Source organism: Ammospiza nelsoni, chromosome 3 (assembly GCF_027579445.1).
Source record: "Ammospiza nelsoni isolate bAmmNel1 chromosome 3, bAmmNel1.pri, whole genome shotgun sequence".
Taxonomy (NCBI): Eukaryota; Metazoa; Chordata; class Aves; order Passeriformes; family Passerellidae; genus Ammospiza; species Ammospiza nelsoni.
Window position 1 is genome coordinate 75,979,017 of NC_080635.1, and position 14,299 is coordinate 75,993,315.

A 14,299-nucleotide genomic window follows, 5' to 3' on the forward strand; every position below is an offset into this window, starting at 1 on the left:
ACAGAAAGTTCGTGAGAAAGCCATGCCCTGAGTGCAAAGTGAGTTCCTCAGAACTGTTCAAATACAAGAATGTGAACAGAATACTTCCTGAAGACGAATGAGGTCATCTTAGTGGGTCATTTGGAGATTTCATCATAACATTTGAAAGATCCTGCAGAAATATTGTTACTGACTCTTGGAAATGACACTGCAGCACTGCAGCCCATCAGATGGTTACACAACCTCAAGTCATCACAGGCAAGAATGAGAGATGCTGGAAATTGCCCAGGAAGGTAAGAGCTGCAGCTGCCTGGGCAGCAAGGACACACATGTTTCTAACACACAGGGACATCTGTAGTGACAGAGGGGCAAAAGGTAAGTTTATTGCCTGTGTCAACACGCCTGGTGACACTGGTGACTGTCCTCAGAGCCTTTTGTGGGCACTGGATGTGTCCCATGGTGCTGCTCTGCCTGGCAGGGAGGGCAGAACATGCTGTCTTGGCTGCTCATCAAGCCTGTCGAGCTGCAATCTGCATTATCATAACTTAGAGCTCCTTACATCAGCATCATTCTGCACTGCTGTTTTCTAAACAACAGACCCAGTCCCCTGAGGGCAGCACATTTAGAAAAGCCAGTTCTTTCCTCCCAGTGTTCTGCAGACCCAGGCATCTTCTCTATTTTATCTGCATCAAGAAATACCACAAAACATAGGGATTGCATTTATTTTTGTATTTGATGCATCATGGTTTCTTTTTACATAAGCAGTGTCTGAGCACTGAGATGTCTGAGGAAATATCTTCCCTTTTAAAGCAGTTTTTCACGTGCTTCCTCTAAAACACAGCAGCTCCTCTGAGCTGTGATCATGCTTTTACATGGAGGGCTGACTTGTGGGGTTCTGGCAAGTTCTAGCAACTTCATTTTAAAATATGCCCTGGAATTTGCTTGACTCAATCATCTGGAGAAGGAGAGATTTCTATCTTCCTGATGCAGAAAAACTTATTGGCAGCTGTTTATGGTGGGCATGAGCCTAGTTCCTGGCAGTGAGAAAAAGAACTGAAGGGAAATCTAAGCTATAACACCATCATCTTCATTGCCCTGCAGTGGTTTATAATATTGCAAAATGGTGTTAACTGTTGCTCACCAGCTTAAAAGGACTGTAAGACAAAGGCTGTTAAGGAAAGTGGCATGCATAAGGATGGCTCATCTTGTGCTCTAGCCAAGGGTCAACCAGAAATATTATTCAGGAACAAATAATTACAAAATGTCCAGATTAGTCTTTAAAAATATTAACTCCTTCAAAGTTGCTGTAAGAAGTTAATTCAAGACAAAACTGTTGCTTTAAATTTCTCTTAAGAAGCTTTTCACCAGTGGAGTGAATGGAGTGAGGAGTGAACATATGGCTGCATGGGAAGGGATTGTGACCCCCCATAAAATAGCTTACATCCTTTTTATGGCTCTTTAAAGCACGCAGTGGGTCTATCCAAAGTCAAGCTGCCACTGGCTAATCTAAACTGGAAACAGCAGTGCCCTGCCTGAGCACTGTTGTGCCTGTGTTTGTTGTGTTTGTGTAACATTTCCATCCCTAGGGACTGGCCATTATCCCCCCCCCCCCCCCCCATTTGTTTTCTTCCCTGAATTGCCTTCATCCAACCAAAATATGTCAGCAGTTACACCAGGGGGACTCTATTAAAGACAAATGGACTCAATGTTCTTCCTGAAGAAATACTCATAATTTAAGCTGCACAGCTGTGGGACAAATTTAGAGTAACTCTGCCTTAGGTACTTTCTTGGAGGGAAAAGAAAAAAAAAAGGTGATTAGAATGGCAACCCTCCTGACAGTGAGAGCTGAATCTGCTCCACTCTGCCTGCTGCAATCCCACCCTTTCCAGCCTGCCAGGGACACATGGGACAGGGACTGCAGCACCACTTGCAGCCCCTGCAGTGACCATCCACAGCCACCACAGCAGCCAGCACAGGGATTTCCACTTGCTGCACAGAAACAGACACAAATAACAGCTTTTCACATTCCCACTGACTTACCTGTGCCTCAGTGCAGGACTCTGGCTTTCATTTGCACCCTGTCTGGATGAAAACCATCTCATTCAGTGGAGTTTTAAACGGGGTTTGCACTACCTCCTCCAAAAGCTCAGTCCTGCCTCTCATACAAATCAGAGGAACTGTTGTTGCAGTATTTTGTTTTTGCATTGTCACAGGTAAACTGACCACAGGTAAACAGAGGTAAACTGAGCCCTCTTGTACTTGCTTTGGTATTCCAGACCCAGGGACTGTCTTACGCTGTTTTGATTTAAGAAAGTCAGTGGGAATTTTCAATTCATTTTATTCAGTTCAAGAAGATAAAACTTTATCTGTGAATGGCAGGGCCTCTCCTTAATTATCCTGAGAAAATAACTTCATATAATACAACATAGTGCCTTCAATTCATTAAATAGAATATTTCTAATAATAAAAAAAGTATTACCAGAAGAAAGTCAAAGGGGTTTAAATGGTTTGTGTGGCAGCATGATCCAGTAACTTGAGGAAAACCTGCATCTGCTGCAGAGCCAGGAACAGAACTTGGAGCTCTGGGGTTTTTTTTACTATTTTTTAATGCTGAAATTGTTAGTAAAGTATGAATAGTCGGAGGACAACACTGCATTTGAATTTAAAAGCATCTGCAAGTGTTGCTAGGAATATGTGAACCATAACAGATCTTCAATTAAGCAGAAGGTAAGAAATTTATCAGTGTCAGCTCCCTGGTTACCAGGCGATTGACACAGTTCTTAGAAAGATAAGTCAAATGTACATGTGCATTAAACATATTGCATTTCTGAAAATTATTTTTTCCATTAATTATGAAAACATATTAACACAGAACCTTGTTTAACAAAAGATGAACAGTAAATTACTGAATCACTACTCAGCAAAGTAGGTAGGAAATTCCTGGTACATTTTCTAACTCAAAGCAATCTCAAATTACAATGTGACCTGTAGCAGGATGTGTCTAAAGTGAGCACAATGTATAAACAACTCCTGTGGAAATGTTGAATGCAGCAGCTGTCATTACACAGGCTACCAGTACAGTAATTACACTTCAGATGTGTAACCTGACTTGCCTGTCACAGCTGAATTCTTGTTTACAACAAATACACTGGGGTTTACAGAGCTGTGCCTTTTTCAAAAATAATGGGAAAACATAGTTCCTAAGGTAAAAGATGAAAAGGTCTTTCAGTGGGAAAAGAATGTCTATAAAGAATGGTGAAAATGGCTTGTATGTAATCTTTTAATTCCTATTTACGCATTTATGGCAGGGGAAGGAGTGGGTGTCTGTGCTTAGGAAGCTGCAGCAGAAGGTGGGGGCTTCTTTTGTCAACCTTTTTTCTCTTACTTTTTCTTTTCTCCTTTGCTGTCTTTCTTGTCCATTTTCAACTCCATTACTATTTGGCATTACTAAGGTAGTCCCACAGGAACCTCAGTCCAGGCACATAATTTCATTTGGATACTTGGGATACAGTCAAGTACAAAGGAAGAAATTCTGAAGATTGAATAAGACAGGGCTATATAAGAAACTAAAGATCAGGGTTTGGAAGGCAAGATAATACTAAAATGAATAGAACAATAGTAAAGCTACAGCAGTGTTTCAATTTTCCTTAATTATTTTCTTTTATTTCTCTTCAAATCTATAATACTTTTTCTTCTAGTTTCTTTTCATTCCTTGTGGGGATTTTTCATTATTTTGCATTTATGCTCAGCTCCAAAGTCCTTGATATGTCCATTTCTCTGACTTTCTGTCACCACCTGTGTAGGTGAAAAATAGGATTGCAAAGATTTTCTTCAGTACTTCAGAGAAAAATGGGCCAGGAATCAATATTGCTATACTGGCATAGTAAGGGTATTTACATCTGAAAGCATTCTACCTTGCTCTTCTCATGAATAATGAAAGAAATCATGGCATTTTTGTGGGGCTGGGCTAGCCAAAAAAAATCTTTGGAGAACATGAAGGGACTACTACATTTTCATTTCCATCCTTTGTTCACTTATTGTGTTCTGGGAAAAAAAATAGAACACTAAAAGGTAAGAATTTTGTCCCCATTTTGGAAAGTTTATATTCTGAAGAATCTATGGATGCAGACCATTGACACCACGACTACAGAAATTCCAAAGAGGTTTGATACAGAAGTCTTTCAGTTCTAGAGACACTGCATTTTAGTGAAATGATAAGAAGTTCTCCTATTTGCATCCCTTCAAAGGCTAGGTCTTCAACCTAAGATAAACAGGACCTTATTTTTATCAGTGATAAGTGGTTTATGTATTCTATGTATCTTAAACATGCCCCTGATAAGAAGAATTGTTTTTTTGGGGGGATGCTCATCTTCATGTGATTGAGTACAGGACAAGCTTTAGCCTAATGTCTTGGGCTAGGAACTTAAAATCAAAGGATTAAAAGTAATGTAGAGGAAATCACGGTCTATGTGATTAAAAAACAGGGAAATCTTTTTCTGATTAAGACAAAGGATATTTACATGACTTTGTTTTTGTAATGAAGCAGTTGCACAAGAAGCACTCTCCAAAAAAGGCAGCATCAACAAAATGACTGCACAGCTCGTTGCAGATGAGACAGTAACATGTTCTTCATGACAAAAGAAGAAACACTGACATTCAAGAAGGAATGCTTGTTCTGCCCTCAAAAGAATTGATAACCATCGTCATCACTGTATCTACAAACAGGGTTAAAATGTAGATGTTGAGTGGAGAAAGTGGATTAAATGAGGTGTCTTACTCTGCTTTGCCAAAGTCTCCTTTAGCTGCTATCTAATTTTCCACCAAACAGCAGTATAATCTGTTGCATTATGCTTTACAGTCTCCCCAGAAATCTCCCTGAACCCAGGACATGAACATTTCTGAAAGCCCAGCTTTAAACTCGTGTCAGGTCGAATTCCCAGCAAAGAATGACTAAGCAGGACACAGTCTGGTGGTCAAAAGGACTTATAACTGGCTTGCTTTACATAGTTCACATGATTTTTTTGTGGAGCCTCTCTGTCCCTTCTTGTGTAAAGAAGCTACATTTCATACAGCTTTATGTTTAGCACAGCATATAAAATGTTTGTTACAGTTTTGTGCTGCTTGAAGGTGGGAACAATTTTTCATGCAGCAATTCAAATGCAATTAGTGGAAAGGCCTTTTCAGGAACCCATCTGCTCAGAGTTTAGACTTGAAAGAGTAGAGAAAGGTGTCATTAAGGTAACTGGTCACCCCATGGCTATGAGCCATGAACAGAACATGACCATAAAAATCCCAAGGTATCTTCAGCAGAGAGAAACTTTCCTATCATTATGCACTGTTCTGGTAAAACCTCATCTGTGCTCTAGTGAACTCTGTTACAGAGAAACATGCTACTAGGATGCTCAGATGAATGGAGAATCAAGTGTAAAACAGGATATGAAAAATTAAGGTGCTTCAGTCCACAAAATGAAGAGTAGCAGTGTGAGTTCTCCTATTGAAAATGAGGCAAAAATCAGGAGGTGAATAAGAGTAAATTGGACTCACAAGCTGTATTGGTACAAGAATGAATCAATATAAACTGCTCAAGAACCCAGTCTAGAAAAAATTACAACATTTCCAAATGCCAATGAAATAAAGGTCTGGAACATTCTTTCATTAGAGAATTTGGGGGAGGAAAAAACTTTAATGGTTTTTTGAGTGGATTTTTTGAACGTGGTGAAAATGATTGTCTAGAGGATTGCCTATAATATTGGGGTACTAAGTAGAGGGATTTATGCACTCACAAACTTCTGAGATTTTTAAGGATTCCACTGCAAGCAAATGTAGAAAACCTCCAATTTAAAGTAGCACCATAAAACATTTGCACAAAGAAAGCTGTGATTTGTCAACATGATCAAAAGTGCTTTTAATGCTATATCCAATTCCTTGTCCTGGTAAAAATCAGGTACTTTAAGAACTGCTTCCTTCAGCAACAAGCATCTATTTATATGCCCAGTTTGAGTGTGAAAGCACTAGATAAACATAGATGCAAGCAATACATCTAATGAGACTGGTCTTACCAAAGTCAAAACAGGCAGGCCAACAATAAATCAGGTATAGAGCAACCTGATTCCTTAATGGAAAGACAGATGAATCCCACAGTGAGCTTGGGTTTAATGGCACTGTAGCACCCTCCTGTACAAATGCAATAAATAGTACAGAACTCAGTAAAATATTTATCTGAATGAATTATGAAGGTTCTAACACAGTACCAAAACATGAGCTTTCATACCTTTCAAGTGTGTGAAAAATATTTTCCCTATAACATTTGGATTTTTCCAGCTGTCTGAGTTAAAGTAGTTGCAGCAGAATCTGTTATTTTATTAATACTTACTTGAACACCAGCCACTGCTCATTGACTGCATGAGATTAAAAAAAAAAAAGCCACCTATCACCTTAAGGGGATGAAGATATTCAAAGCACATTGAAAAAAAGTAAACATCAGTGCTGCTTCCTAATGCTGAGCTATAAAGAGGCAGCAAGGGAGTTTAAAGCAAACTGCTTTGCAAACACAGAATTCAGTTGCTACGCACAGAAATTCTAAAATCTGGGACATCATCTGGATTAACATGCAATATTATCAGGATGATGGATAGTTTTGAAAGCTCCATCCTTACTTTGATGCAGATGTCAGAGTGCTGCTCTTTAATTTAACTATGGTACTGGACAGGATTTCACCTTATGTAAAATTAAGTCATATTACAAACTGTACCATGATTTTGTTTTATTGTAGTAGTCTTGTCTCTAATATGTATAAAATCTAGAATAGCATACTTGTGTGTTGTTCAGGGCATGGCAATGGTACCATAAAAACATCAAGCCAGTACTCCCCAGCTGGAGCCCTCCCTGGCCAGGGCATTGCTGCTCTTTAGTTCTGCTGTACTGAGCAGGCTAGAACTCCAGTGGGAACTTGATCTGAAGGGACTGTGGCATGAATGAGCCCATGATGGAGCAGAGATCCACCTGCAGTCTGTGGAGAGTCCCCCACCAGAGCAGGTGGATGCCTGAAGGAGACTGTGACACTCAAAGGATGAGATGGGGATGTGTAATGAAGTTTTATGGAACGGTTTGGGACCTGGGCATGATGCAAATAGTATGGAATAAGGAGTGGAATGTGCTGGTTTGGGCTGGAGTAGAGTTAATTTTCTTCACAATCCCTGGTGTGGGGCTGTGTTTTGGATTCCTGCTGAACACAGGGTTGATAACAAATCTACTTTTGTTATTGCTGAGCAGGGCTTACACAGACCCAAGGCCTTTCCTGCTTCTTGTACTGCCATGCTGTCAAGGGGGTGAGGAGTACGTGGGAGGGTGGGAGGAGACACACCCAGGACAGGTGACCCAAAATGACCAAAGGGATATTCCAGACCATGTGGCATCATGTTCAGTATATAAAGTGGGGGAAGAAGGAGGAAAGGGAGGGATGTTTGAAGTGATGGAGTTTGTCTTCCCAAGTCACTGTTACCTTGATGGGGCCTTGCTCCCCTGGAGATGGCCAAACACTTGCCCAACCATGGGAAGAAGTGAATTAATTCCTTATTTTGCTTTGTTTGTGGATGTTGCTTTTGCTTTCCCTATCAAACTGGTTTTATCTCAATCCACAAGTTTTCCAGCTTTTACCCATCTGATTCCCCAATCTCACTGATGGGGGAGTGAGCAAGCAGCTGCAAGGGGCTTATTTGCTGGCTGGGGTGAAACCCCATCAGGGCTACTGCATGAACAACCTCCTGTTTAATTTGTTCAAAAGTTTGTTGTTGTTCAGAACCCCACTTTAAATTTTTCTCCCATTCCACATGATAGAGCAGGTTTACAATCTGACTCTGTAGTATGCATCCTCCAAAAACCCTCACTGCCTAGGAAAGTTTGTCTTTCCTGTTTTCTGTTTGGTGAGGGCATAGTTGCTATTTCATAGATCATGTCCTTTAGAGTCTGGCAACATCCATCTTGTCATTTTACTCGTAAAAACTGAATCACCTGGGGAGGTCCCTTGACCTTATTCTGCTTTATGGCAATACCAGCCTTTGGGAGACTCTGGATTATCTTCTCCCCTTTCTCAAAAACTTCTTTTGTAGTGTTGCCCCATATGATGGTGTGGTCAATTCACCGCAAGTGTTCTGGAGCCTCCCCCTTTCCCTGCAGTCTGACTCAGCTGCAGCCATGCCAGCCCAGCTGCTCCCTCCACCTCAGAACCAGCGTTACCCCACAGCTTCCCCTGCCACATTTGCTCTACCTGAAGGAACCCCTTCTCCCCGGAAGAGACTCCCTTTCCCTGCTCCCAGCAATGACCTGAGATGGCAGAATAACCTCCAAGTCCTGGCCATGCTCCCTCCTGGCTACTGCAAAAATTAGCTCAGTCCTGGCCAGAACCAGGACACTGCAAAACTACTAAGTGTCCATGGAATTCTGAAATTATTGGTATTGGCATTCTATCATCATCCATCATGGTACCCTGTGAGAGCTGTGGTTCAGTTGCTGAATATCTTCAGTTTCTCTCCATGGAAAGGAGATTGGACAAGATGGGGATATTCCCACACCTTATCCATGTGTTTCATGGTCCTGCATAAAGGTCATTCATCATTTGGTTTTTATTATTAAAGTCTCTTTCCACAGAAGAAGGAAATCTGGCAAAAATACAGAATTGTTTCCTACCCATCATGAGAAAATGCAGTGAAACCTTTAACTTAACCCTGAACAGGTGCCAGTTCCAGGAACAGGAGATGCATCATCTGAATTTAGACTTCTGCTCTCCCCACAAGCAATATGGAGCTCTGTAAGCAATGCAATACAGACAAACACTGATGACATTGAAGACAGTTATTCAAATTATTCAAATTTTCAAAAGAAATCAACCATTGAACCCAAGTTTTTCACTGATTACAGTGTGCTAGGAAAACATCCTCCATATTTTGGGACCCTAATCTGAAAGTCACCAAAATCAAAGAGGATCAGATTGTTTTTCATTCAAGACTGTAGTATCAAACATAAGACTTCAATAAATAAGCACAAAAGTGTATTTAAATAAATTACAGTTAGACTTACAAGTTACATTTTATGAAGACACTCTGGGAGGATTACTCTTCACTTGCTTATGTATGTTTTCATTTTAATTGCTAAGAAGAAATGGAATTACTGGAACAGATGGATCAAATTTGTTTATTTGCAGGTGATTACACACTATTTTCACTTGCTACTTCTATTGCTACAAAGTCTAATTAGTACTGGTGTATGGTTGTACACCAGAGAAAATTTCCTAACTTCTTACAGCACCAAAGACTTACTGGAGAACTAAAAGATATTACAAGGTCTCCAAGATTCTACATAAATAAAGACAAGTTTCCAAATCAGTGAAATATGAGTAAAAATCCAGAGAAGTATTGATAGTCACCAAGGAAATCTGTCTGAAGAGGAGGAGGATTGAAGATGAGCTAAAAATACTGAAAGGTTCTGTCTGTGTGACCCATCTGTATGACAGGAGCTACTTTATGTGTCCGTTAGTTTGAGGGATATAAATGTGCAATAGCATCTTTAAATATAGACAAAGAGAGAGAATGGAAGGGAAGAGTAAAATATGTTTGTCTATATTTGAAATGGAGCTAGATCATAGATTGTATTTTCAATTTAAGAACGAGCCATTCTTTCCTTGTTTATTACACTCATCAAGTAACCATATATAACTACATATAGACAAAGAGAGGGTTGTGTGGGGGCAGCAATTATTAATGGACATTACTGAATGATAAATAAAGAGCTAGCTCAGAACTGGTATTCATTGCACACAGATGTCTGGATCATGGGCAGATGTCTTAAATCGTCTACACAAAGCGCTTTTGTGCTATCACAGTAATCTAAATTGCTTTGCATTCGGTTCCAGGCATTTCCACACTCGGCTCTCCACCACACATAAATTCCTATTCTCAAATCCCATCTAGGCTTCAAGGACCAAATTACTTCCTGGTGTAACTCTTTGGCTTAATTTGCCTCAGTTTTATTGATGCAGACAAACGTTAGCCTGGTGTTCTCAGTTACAGGAGATGTTGTCCATAACTTAGGTTATGGTGCTGGCTCTGGGGAGGGCATCCACTGCTCCATGTTGGAGGGCATGAAAGCACAAGCAGGAAGGAGGAGGGGTGATGCCCTGGCTTCTTGTGTGCTTTGTGTGAACTGTATGGTCGTGACCAGCACTCCTGGGGGAAGCTTGCTTCAAAAGTCCTGCTGTTCCCTGTTCAGAGAAGAAAGGACTGCCATAGCCTGCCTTCTAGAGCTTTAACTCAGAACCTCTGTCCTTTTAAATTCTGTCAATCATCATACCTACTGCCCTGGGCTACAGGGGAGCTCTAAGAAAACCACTCATAACTCTGAGACAGGCACTTTCCTGACTCTCTGAGGTCTTAGAACTACTGCACTCCCACAGCAGGACTGTGCTTCACTGCAAATCAAGTCAGTGATGATTTAGGAAATAATTTGTATCCCCAGAGGAGGCATATCTTGCAGCAGAGACAGCCCACCATAAGTTGCTGAGTTTTAGTTAATGGCCTGAGTCTATCTAATGTGTCTGCTCTTAGAGATTTCACTTACAGATGAACTGTGTGTTTTCTGTCTCCCCGTTTGTTTTTTACATGGAAAACATTTGAATTAGGCTAGCACATAAACACACTGTCTAGGAACAGAATTGTGGGAGGAGGAGTTAACAGAGAGAGACAGATGGAGTAGTAGTTTGAATATATTATTTTGCACTGCAACCCTGTGAAGAAAATAAGTCATGCATTTCCTGGTGCGCATTTTACAAGGGTCACTTTATAAGGGTGAGATTGCAAAATCTCTCTCACTTTTACTATTCCTATTAACACAGAATTATCTTTGTTGTTAATTTAGCATGCATTTTGGCATGCAGTCAGAATAACTTTCAAGGTCTATTTAACAGCCATATTAGATTGTATGGACTGCCTTTTTTCCTTCTTGCTCACCTGCTTGCTGTGGGAGAGCTGCCAGGTATCAGCTGAAAGGCTGGTAATTTTAAGATACCCTGTACATACTTGTTGTTAGCACTGAGAGAGTGTATAACACCACATCCTTTCTCCCTCTTCTTGTCCTGATACAGATTGAAAGGCCGAAAGGAATTCCTTTTCTGTTATGCTGGACATTTTGACCATACAGTTTGAGTAAAGCCTTTTAGATTTCACTTGATCTTTAGCAGCTAAAACTGTGACAGACAAGACTTCTTGCTTTCTTCCACAACTCACAAACATAACAGTGTACAGAAATTAATCTACAGTTGATAGGTTAAAAAAAAAAAAAAAAGAAAAATAAGAAAACAAAGACTGACTGAAAGTGACTGTGTGGGTAAACTAGCTGTGTGATGTTTTCAGTAACTCTGTGATGAGGCTGTGCTGTAGCAGACTACTGCAATTCTTCCATTCTGGTAAATGGTTGTTAATTATTGTGATGCTGTTTAAACTGCAAGGAGTGAATAGGACACCTCTAGAATGCCATTTTGCTCTATAACCTCGGCCTACATGTGAAGAATTGAAGAATTGAAGGCTGGTTGAAGAATTAAAGGAAACCTGGCTGGAATCTGTTTGGGATGGAAAAGCATGAGCAACCTTGACACTGCCCTGAGCCAAGGCTACCATGACTTGTGATGTGCATGTCAACAGTGCAAATCTTCAAATGTCCAGTGGAGTTCTTGCAAACTAGGCAAAATCTCAGGCAGTTCCTTGATGGTACCTAAGATCAAATTCAGGAAAAACTGAGTAACTCTTTTTTAATATTGTAAAAGCACACTGCACAGTGAAACAAATCCACAGCTCAAATGGTCTCAGCTCTAACAATAGTAAACAGGGTCATGCTGTCCAATATTTAAGACCTGCCTGCCTAATCATGGGCTTATTTATTATTAGAACTCATTATTTATATACTACCCTTGGTGGATAGTGCTTCTGAGGAAAACACCTTCTAAAGTTAAAAATCTATCACATAGGGAATTTCAGAAGGAAACAACTGCAACACAAACCAGTTGGGAATAACACTTGTTTCTGGAGCACGGCAATTTTGAGTTTCACATTCAATTAATTTTTTTTATACTCTTGAAGATGTGCGAGAGGTTCAGTGAGGTTACCTTGATAGCAGCACAAATACAGGGCAGTTTGAAACGATGCTGTGCAATGTTTGTCGGGACCAAGAGCGAGCCCCGAGCAGCTCCCGCCGCCCGGGAAGGCGCCGGGAAGGCGCCGGGAGCGGAGGGAGCGGCCGGGCGATCCTGCGGCTCCCTCTCCAGGACATCGGGCTTAATTACAAATAAACCCTCCGGCTCTGCGGCTCCTGCAGCCTTCTCACGGGCAAAGGGAGGAGCAAACCCCGAATGTCACAGGCGTAAGCCCAGGACAGGAGTATCCCCAGTATAAGGTTCATTTCGATCCGAAACGCAGTGAGAGAGGGATGCAGGCAATTCTGAGCACTCCCTAGGAAACACTGCCGAGCACCTGCAGTGCTCAGCACTCACAGACAATGTGAACAGACACCACAATAACCCCTTTGTTCACTGTGTGACCTGGCCATGCTCTGAGCATCAGCAGCCCCAGGAGCATCCTGGTCACACACGTCACTCACCTGGTCCCATCAGGTCACTCCTGCTCACACGGTGGGATACTGTCACTCTCCTGGACTCAGGGCCCAAGGTGTAACTTCTCTGCCTTCAGCATGCAGCAAAGCCAGGGTCCTTTTCTCAGATCTGTTTGTGTTCAGATTCACTTCTCCATTGGGTTAATTTTCTCCAAATTTGAGGACCATTTCCACTCTAGGTGTTCTACACATCCCCCAATAAGATAGTTTCTTCATTTAGTTCTTCATCAGTCTCTAGCTATGTTCCCTTTTACTGTTAGTTTTGACCTCTTATTTTAAAGGTCAACTGTTTCTTCCTATTTTGTTAACCCAATTGCCTTAAAACTGCATTTTATTCATTTGCTTCTGGCAGACTTCAGCTGTCCAGAGAAGGCTATGCAAAATCCTCCACAGAGGAGACAGGACGAATTGGCTCTGGGTAACAACATTTTCCTAGCAGGAGGACGACAGGGGTGCCTCCTGTGAGAAGCTGCCAGAAGTTCCCCTCATGTCCAACATCCAATTCCAGCCAGCTCCAGGACACATGTGCTGGCCAAGGCTGAGCCCATCAGGGATGATGAGAGCATCTCTAGCATAACAGAGTTAGGAAGGGGAAAGAAAGCCCTATGCCACTGCAGCCAGGAAGGAGGAGTGAGAACATGTGAGAGCAGCAGCCCTGTAGACCCTGGAGGGGCAGGAGGTGCTCCAGGTGCCAGAGCAGAGATTTCCCTGCAGCCCCTGGTGCAGCCCATGGTGAGGCAGCTGTGCCCCCAGAGGTCCTTGGGATCGGAGAGATTCACCTGCAGGAGGATCCCACCTGAGCTGTGGGTGCCTGAAGAGGAGGCTGTGACCCTGTGGGAAGCCCCTGCTGGAGCAGGCTCCTGGCAGGACCTGTGGCCTATGGAGAGAGGAGCCCACACTGGAGAAGATTTTCTGACTGGCACTGTGGGGGATAGTCTTTTCCTGAAGGACTGCATCCCCATGGGAGGGACCACATTGGAGCTGTTTGCAAAGAACTGCAGCCTGTGGGAAGGGCTCATGTCAGAAAAGTTCACACAGGACAGATTTCTATGGGAGTGGCAGAGGGGAAGATTGTGAGAAGTCCAGTTTAGGAAGGACATTGAGACACTTGAGTGCATCCAGAGGAGGGCAATGAGGCTGATGAGGGGAACACAAGCCCTGTGAGGAACGACTGAGGGAGCTGGAGGTGTTCAGCCTGGAGAAACGGAGACTCAGGGGTGACCTTATCACTCTCTACAGCTTCCTGAAAGGTGGCTGTAGCCAGGTGAGGGTTGGTCTCTTTCTCCCAGCAGCAACTGACAGAACCAGAGAACACCATTTTAAACTGTGCCAAGGGAAATATAAGTTGGATATTAGGAAAAAGTTTTTACAGAAAGGGTGATAAAGTACTGGAATGGTTTGCCCAGGGAGGTGGTGGAGTCACCATCTCTGGATGTGTTTAAATAAGATCGGATGTGGCACTCAGTGCCATGGTTTAGTTGAGGTGTTAGGGCTGGGTTGGACTCAATGATCTTAAAGGTCTCTTCCACCCTGGTGATTCTGGGATTCTGAATCCTCCCCTGAGGAGAAGGGAGTGGCCACAGCCACCATTCTCTGTTGTCCTGTGCTGCTGGTGGGGAAGAGGGAGAAAAATTGGAAATGGAGTGCAGAAAGAAGGCATAGGTAA